Source organism: Berghia stephanieae, chromosome 7 (genome assembly GCF_034508935.2).
Source record: "Berghia stephanieae isolate SIO BIC M18660-M18661 chromosome 7, UCSD_Bste_1.3, whole genome shotgun sequence".
NCBI classification, from domain to species: domain Eukaryota; kingdom Metazoa; phylum Mollusca; class Gastropoda; order Nudibranchia; family Aeolidiidae; genus Berghia; species Berghia stephanieae.
In genome coordinates this window covers 6,130,146-6,137,645 of record NC_088366.1, presented here as the reverse complement: position 1 = coordinate 6,137,645, position 7,500 = coordinate 6,130,146, and the positions used below count along the sequence as shown (strand labels likewise).

General features: G+C 35.6%; 1 protein-coding gene across 4 annotated transcripts in view; it reads left to right on the top strand.

Moving 5' to 3' along the window:
• The window catches only part of LOC144976414 (uncharacterized), a 14,893-nt gene that overhangs the window by 1,990 nt on the left and 5,403 nt on the right, over positions 1-7,500 (top strand). For 2 of the 4 annotated variants that reach the window (XM_078920701.1, XM_078920699.1), the window contains one exon: positions 5,616-5,690. The exons of 1 other annotated variant lie outside the window; for it this stretch is intronic. The gene's annotated coding sequence lies outside the window, so the exon portion shown is untranslated. Of the gene's footprint in view, positions 1-5,614; positions 5,691-7,500 lie in introns of all 4 variants that reach the window. One more of the 4 variants, XM_078920700.1, reaches the window with a different exon arrangement.

Here is a 7,500-nt window from a genome sequence, read left to right as displayed (position 1 = left end):
ATAAACAATATGATGGCAATGAAGCATGGTTTAAGTCGATGATATGAAGGTAATTTACTGAATGAAATGAATGAAAATGTAAATGGAATATTGACATTTCAATTATTAATCATAAATGAGTGAAAATTCATAACAATGATATATAAAGAGAAGATTTCCCAAATCATGAATGGGTATGGTATATATATCCAAACAATACTCAATGTTACATTAAGTTGGGTCATCATGTTTACAAATAAAATTATCGAATTTGTGCGTTCTGATTTGGCATAGTTTGCGAGGTAACTAACAGTATGCATGGGAGGTTAAGTTATACCCTTCTCACGTGTTTATACTAATCGAGAAAGTAGGTCGGCGTGAATATTTTCACAGCCTGGTATGTGAGAGATACTGAAAGTGTAATTTTGCAAAAATAGACTCCACCTTAGTACTCTACTATTATTCATTTTGTTATTTCTTATGTACGTGAGTGGTTTATGGTCCGTTTCGACCACAAACTCTTTTAGCAGTAGATATCTGCTGAATGTCTTTAAAGCAAAGACGATGGCCAGTCCTTCACGCTCTATTACAGAGTATCGTGATTCTCTGTCCAATAATTTTCTGCTTGCACATAAGCAAGGCATTAGAGTTCCCTCATGTTCCTGTAATAGTACACCTGCGATGCCCTTATCAGACGCGTCAGTTCTTACAACAAATTCTTTTGACATGTCGGGTAATTTAAGAATTGGTTCTGAACAGAGTAATGCCTTTAATTGGTTAAAGCTATTCTGACACGCTTCTGTCCAAACAATTTTGTTCGGTGACCCATTCTTTGTCAGATTTGTTAGCGGTGTCGCGATGTGCGCGAAGTTGTAAATGTATTTCCTGTAAAAATTTAGGAGCCCAAGTACTTTGCGTACTTCTTTTTTTGTCTTAGGTGGTTGCAATTGTGCGATTTTTGTTTGTTTTTCTGTCTCGGGTGTCTGTGTCACATGACCAACGGTATGATTGATCCTGCATTTGAAGCTTCGATATTAGTAAACATAGGTTGCGACACTGTGTCTCTATCAAAATACTTTTTTAGCATATTTGCATGGAATGTCTTTGTTGTGTTGTTAATTTTAATCTCGTAATTAACATTAGATTTTACTGCTGTTATTTTGAATGGTGCTTTCCATGTAGCTAAAAGTTTACTCGAGTCATCGGGTAAGAGTATTAGTACTTTGTCACCAATCTCAAATTTTCTTGATTTGCTTTTGCGATCAGAGTATTCCTTGTATTTCTCTGCTTTTTTAGTGACGGATTCCTGTGCTAGCTTACATGTGTCCTCTATTCTGTCTTTCAGGTTTCTTACATATTCGTAAGCAAACATAATTTCGTTATTGTCCTCCTCATTCCCTTTACAAATGTCGGCTACCATATTGATCGGGCCGCGAGGTGATCGTCCATACATCAACTCAAATGGGGAGTAGCCTGTAGATTCTTGGGGTATTTCTCTATATGCAAATAGGATTGCTGGTAAGTATCTGTCCCAATCATCTGGTTTTTCTGCTGACACTTTTCTTAACATATTCTTTAGAGTGCCATTAAATCTTTCACAAAGACCATTTGCTTGGGGGTGGTAGGGAGTTGTGAATGAGTGTTGGATTCCCATGAGTTTCATGGTTTCATGCATCATATGTGATGTAAATTGGGGTCCATTGTCCGACAGTATCTCATTTGGTATGCCTATTCTAGTAAAAATTGTCATCAATGCTTCAGCTATGTGATCCGATGTAGTTGATTTCAATGCTATCGCTTCTGGCCACCTGGTTGCGTAATCGACTAGTGTTAGTATGTGTGTATGGTTTCTATCTGATTTTGTTAAAGGGCCTATAATGTCAATTGCAACTTTTTGAAAAACTTTTTCAATAACTGGGGTTGTCTCTAATGGCAATCTCGGTATTCTGCCTTTTGCGACTCTTCTTTGGCATGTGTCACACGATTTCACATATTCTCGGACGTCTTTAGTAATTCCAGGCCATGTGAAATTCTCGGATATTCTCTTCAATGTGGAAGAGCTCCCAAGATGTCCAGAAGTTATTGAATCGTGCGCTATTCCAAGGATTTTGTTTCTGTAAATACTCGGCGTGACCAGTTGTTTAGCTATTTTGTTTCTTTTCCTATGTAACCTGAACAGAATAACTTTTTCAATGATGTATTCTACTTTTGATTTCGTCCCTTTGTTTGCGATATTGAAATATGAAGTTAAAGTCGGGTCCTTTTTCTGTTCTTCGATGAACGTGTTCCTGTCAAATTGTTGTGGTTCTAGAGAAATAGTCATTGGCTTCTCTGTTGTCTTAATCATCTTTCTTGTTTCTGCTAAACAAGCTGTTTCTTGGGTTAATGACCATTCTTTTACATCTGTTGGGTTGTCTTTAAGACCTTTTATATTGCCAACAATAACATCAGCGACGGGGTTGGGAAGTATACAGCATTCCACTATTCCTGTATAGTATGGGGTTTCTATGTACACGTTAGCTGTTTCAAAGGTTTCGACTGTGCCACTGAATGTGATGCATTGTACCGTTTTTCCAGTTTTGTCTTCGTCATTGATCAAAGATGCTTTTATTCCTACTGTACTGCATCCTGTGTCTCTCAATATTTTGCAATCAGTTCCATTAGCTTTGCCTTCACAAAAAATAGCGATCCTGACTTGTGAGTTTGTGTTAAAAGTGACATACCTTTCACGCAATACACATTTATATTTTCTCCTGACATTACTCGTGTCTGATTGTTTACACCTGTTTGGAGTGATGCATTTGCAGTTTCTTTTGGATATCCCACGATTTTGTAACATTTGTCTGCTGTGTGGCCTTTCATTCCACAATATTGACATTTAATTATAGGTTTGTTGGTTTTCTTATACTCAGTATTATTGTCAGTGCTATTTCTTGTTTTGTTTTGATAGGGTCGGCTATGGTCTCTATTGAACTGTTTGTTCCATGGTTTGTTACTATGGTCATCCTGTTTCACTTGCGTGTTCCGAGTGATTGATCGGCTCGTTCTATTTGAGTATTGAACTTTAGGTGTACATGGACTCTGAGCAGCGGCAGCGTAGTATGGTTCCTTCAATGTTCTGCTAAGGGGTGTCAATGGATGTGCGCTGTTAAAGTTTTCTGCGTAGATTTTTAATTTGTCCAAGTTTTCTGGCTTTCTCTCTTTAAAGAATGCGACTAAATCTGGGTTGCAAGCTTGATAGATTCGATTCTTCAGCGTGAGATAGTAAAGGCCTGCAAAGTCGTCTTGTTTTACGTTTGCCAACTCAAGCCACCGATTTAGAAATTGAGTAATTCGGTTCACGAATGTATTAAAGTCTTCTCCACTTTCCGGTTTTGCAGTGTGAAACCTTTCCTGGTAACCATCTTCTGTTAATCTAAATCTTTTTAGTAGAGCATCTTTAATTTTACCATAATCATCTGCATCTTCAGTTGTTAAGGTATAGAAAACTTTTAGCGGTTCTCCAGATAAGCAGTTAATCAAGGCTGTGGCCCATTTGCTTTCTGGCCAACGATAACCTTTAGCCTGAACTTCGAATCGGTGTAAGAAGGATTCTAGACAGTCTGAGCGTTCATCGTATGTTGGCATGCGTGGAAGTTTCACGAAAAATTCATCACTATTATTATGTTTTCTTTCATGACCGGTTTTTGTTTTTTCAATTTCCAGCATCATTTGGGTCCTTTTGGTTTCTTCTTCTGCTAAAGCTATTTGTCTTTTTAGTTCCCTTTCTTGGACTCTTTCTTCTCGTTCTTCTCTACGTATTCTTTCTTCGTGTTCTTTTTCTTCTCTACGAATTCTTTCTTCATTTTCTTCTCTACGAATTCTTTCTTCTTTTTCTTCTCTACGAATTCTTTCTTCATTTTCTTCTCTACGAATTCTTTCTTCGTGTTCTTTTTCTTCTTTACGAATTCTTTCTTCATTTTCTTCTCTACGAATTCTTTCTTCATGTTCTTTTTCTTCTTTTACTTTCTCTTCGCACCATGAAAATATTCTTTCCTGGGGTATTTCTAAGTCCTTTGCGAGACTTAAGTATCTTTTATATGCTTCCATGTTGCAATAAATTAGTTACGATATTTTATATATATTATATTGACAGGATACTGTTACTGACTGTTTTATTTATTTACACTTACTGGAATGAACTGTTCTATTTTTAGAAATCTCTCTCTCTCTTATTTCAACTTATTATGTATGTTGAATTTGATGCCTTTTATCGTTATATCTTATAAAGCAATGTGTCAATACAATGCGGAGTTATTATGACTTGTGTCAATAACAATGTGTCAATCGCGTGTACTCTAAACTATGTTACTACGAAAAATGTATCACCAATGTGTGTGACTCGTCGTTAGTTTGTGTACAATTATTCGCAATGACGCTAATATACTAGAGTGTGATAACAATAATAGGATGCCAAAATAATCCCAAGTTATCTATCACTAAATATAACACGACGGCTAGTAGACTCCTTTTATTATTATTTAGTTTTTAAAGACTCACTTTTCAGAACATAATATATAAGTGGTTTTCGGTAACAGTAATATGCCAAAAATGCATTTAAAACAAATCACTATGCAAAACAAATCACGATGTCTATAGTTACTATGTGATGCCCAACTCATGTAAAAGAGAATAATGAAGGATATATTTACCAACTCAGTTCGTGGCTGGGACCTCTCTCTTGTTCAATGGTTGTTCAACAATTGTAATTAGGCATTCAAGAGTGTTTAACAGTGATGTCTGAAATACAAAACAATAAAATATCGTAAGATTTACAATAGTTACAAAATGTGTTCACAACAATGAGTGATTGGATGATAGGTGAATGAATCGTTATGGAATGTAAACATATTGAAAACAATTCATGAATGAGGCAAACAACAAAATGAAATGAGTGATATAATAACAAAGTGGACAAGGAATGAATGAATGAATAACTGAGTGAATAGATGAATGAATGAATGGATAATGTATGAATGAAAGAATGAAGGGAGGAATAAATGTATGAATGATTGGTTAAATGAGTGAATAAACGAATGAATGGATGAATGAATGAATGAATAAATAAATGAATGAACAATGAATGGATGAATAATTTATAAATGAATAAATGAATGAAGGAATGAATCAATAAAATGCTATTCAATTTGAATGAAAGAATGAATGGATAAATTGCTATTCCATTTAAATGAAGAAATGAAAAAGAAAAAAAATTAATCCTGTAAATAGGGAGTTCAATTAAAATATGATCAAGTGGGGCAATTAAGAGTTTTACAATTTAAACTTTAAAGTTAGATGAAATAGATATAAGTAACTAAATAAATTCAATTCTTTATATGTGTCCCCTCCAAAATGTCATAGTCTCAAGTGAGTAAAGAGCTACTCGACTATGCATAAAGATATATGTAGAATGGGGCCCCAGAATTTACTAGTTACTATAAATGAAAAACAATTAACGATCTGTTTAAAATGAAATAAAAATAATGATGAAATTTAATTAAAAGAGATAAACAGTGATCGTGGCAGTTACAAATAGAGATATGAATATTTTACGTAACTTATGATAATATGTCAGGTTCATAATTTTACGTTTCCAGGCAGTTGATGGGCTTGGATGATCTATTCCTCTGATAACAGGATTGGACTCGTAAAATTCCACTTCCAGGCAATTGGTAAGAGGTTATAGTGTAGTACAGCGGGCTTGGGTTTGATCCTTGAAGATTATACAATCAAAGTTAAAAGCTCCGGCGTCTTAATGGTGTAGATATAATATCTACAAAGTCCCAAAAGATAAAAATCTTACAATATATATATAGGAATAGAGTGACTGGCCGTCCGGCATAGATTGTGGAGAGAAAGTGAGTGTCAAATGTTAGACCTATCAGCTTTTATAATAAGTGGCTACGTGACAGAATGTAGAACGAAAAGTATTCACTAATTAGAAATTAATTCGAGGGAAGGCTATAAAAGGAAAGACGATCTAATATTAGAAGGTAAAGTTTATCTAAGCCTACCGAAATATAACTGGAGTGAGATGAATTCAGTTCTTAATAAAATAAAATTTAATAAGATAATTGTGAACAATCTTTACTGTGACAACGGGGGCATCGTCCTAGATGCGTCTTGGGGTTTTCCCAGTTTCCCTATTTATTTAGTTAAGCCAAGGCCAGGTAATCGTCTCGTGCCGGACCTCAGGGAGCTAGATTGCTTCCGTTATCAGGCCCCATTCTTTAGGCGTTATTGCATGCGTTCCCGACACTATGTGCATAGACTTGAGAAGGTTTACCTCTACCTTCTCAACGTTCTTGCTCCTATCCCCAATGGAGCGCAATATTCGGCGGTGGATTCGCATAGTGTCAGGGCAGACGTCTTTAGAAGCATATGATCCGCGCCCCCTGTTGTTTCTGCCAGCTTCATCAGAGGACTGTTGCTTTTCTCTGTCTTCTGGGCAACATCTGGGGCGGTTTGGGTCTAATTATTAGGAAAATCCTACGAAAAATTGATTTTGAGATTTTGGTGGAAATTGATATTTTATTACCCTAGAAAAAATATAATTGAAGTCCAAATTCTTAAAGTAGACTATAAAGGCATGAAAAACACAGTCGAAAATGGCACATATTGTAAGAAAAGTGTGAAAAACGGGAAGCTATTTTGCTATTTTCTCAAAATGTTCATATTTCTAAGAGTATGAGATACTGTGTCAAACGTTTCTCTGAATCTATTCAATGAAATTGTCTGAAAATTTCCACAGTTATCACAGAGATAATGTATTGTGTCACCATAGAGAGATATTTTTGATAAGATATGTGAATTTTGAATTATAATCCTAATTCTGAATTTTTAACTTCAATTTTGCCATAACATTTTGATTCTCAACTTTGTAATGTTCTAATAAAAATTCCATAAGCTAAAGCCGTAAAATCTCTCTATGGTGACACACTATAGTACAATGTTGACAAGAGGGAAGAATATGTTTTTATGTCAGACCCCCAAATTAGGTCGCAAAATAGGTATCAACACAGATAATTAAAATTTTTCACCATAAATGTTGTTTTTTAACCTATAATGACGATACAAAATGATTAAAACCGCCCAATATTGGGAATTAAACTTTTTTTGGAAAAGACCCAAACCACCCCTTAGATGAGACCGATAGACAAGGCTATGGTCCAGCATTAATCTTAGGTACTGCGGACACGGCTCATATGGGAGAACCTGAACTCCGACAAGGACGTTAGTTCAGTTTCCGGGTGTGTCAGCCAATTAATAGATTGAAAGCTTTTTTGGATAGTTCGTCTTCAGGTACCACTTGTCAAAATAGGATTTGAGTTTGGTAACATCTTCACTGAGTACGCTCTCGAGGAGGGTCTACACATTACTTTTAGTAACGAGGGCACAGTCGTCCGCCTATACCATCAGAGTCAGAGAGGAAGTTTCGGCATGTCGCTAATGTGTATATTCAACAAAATTGCTGTCAGAACA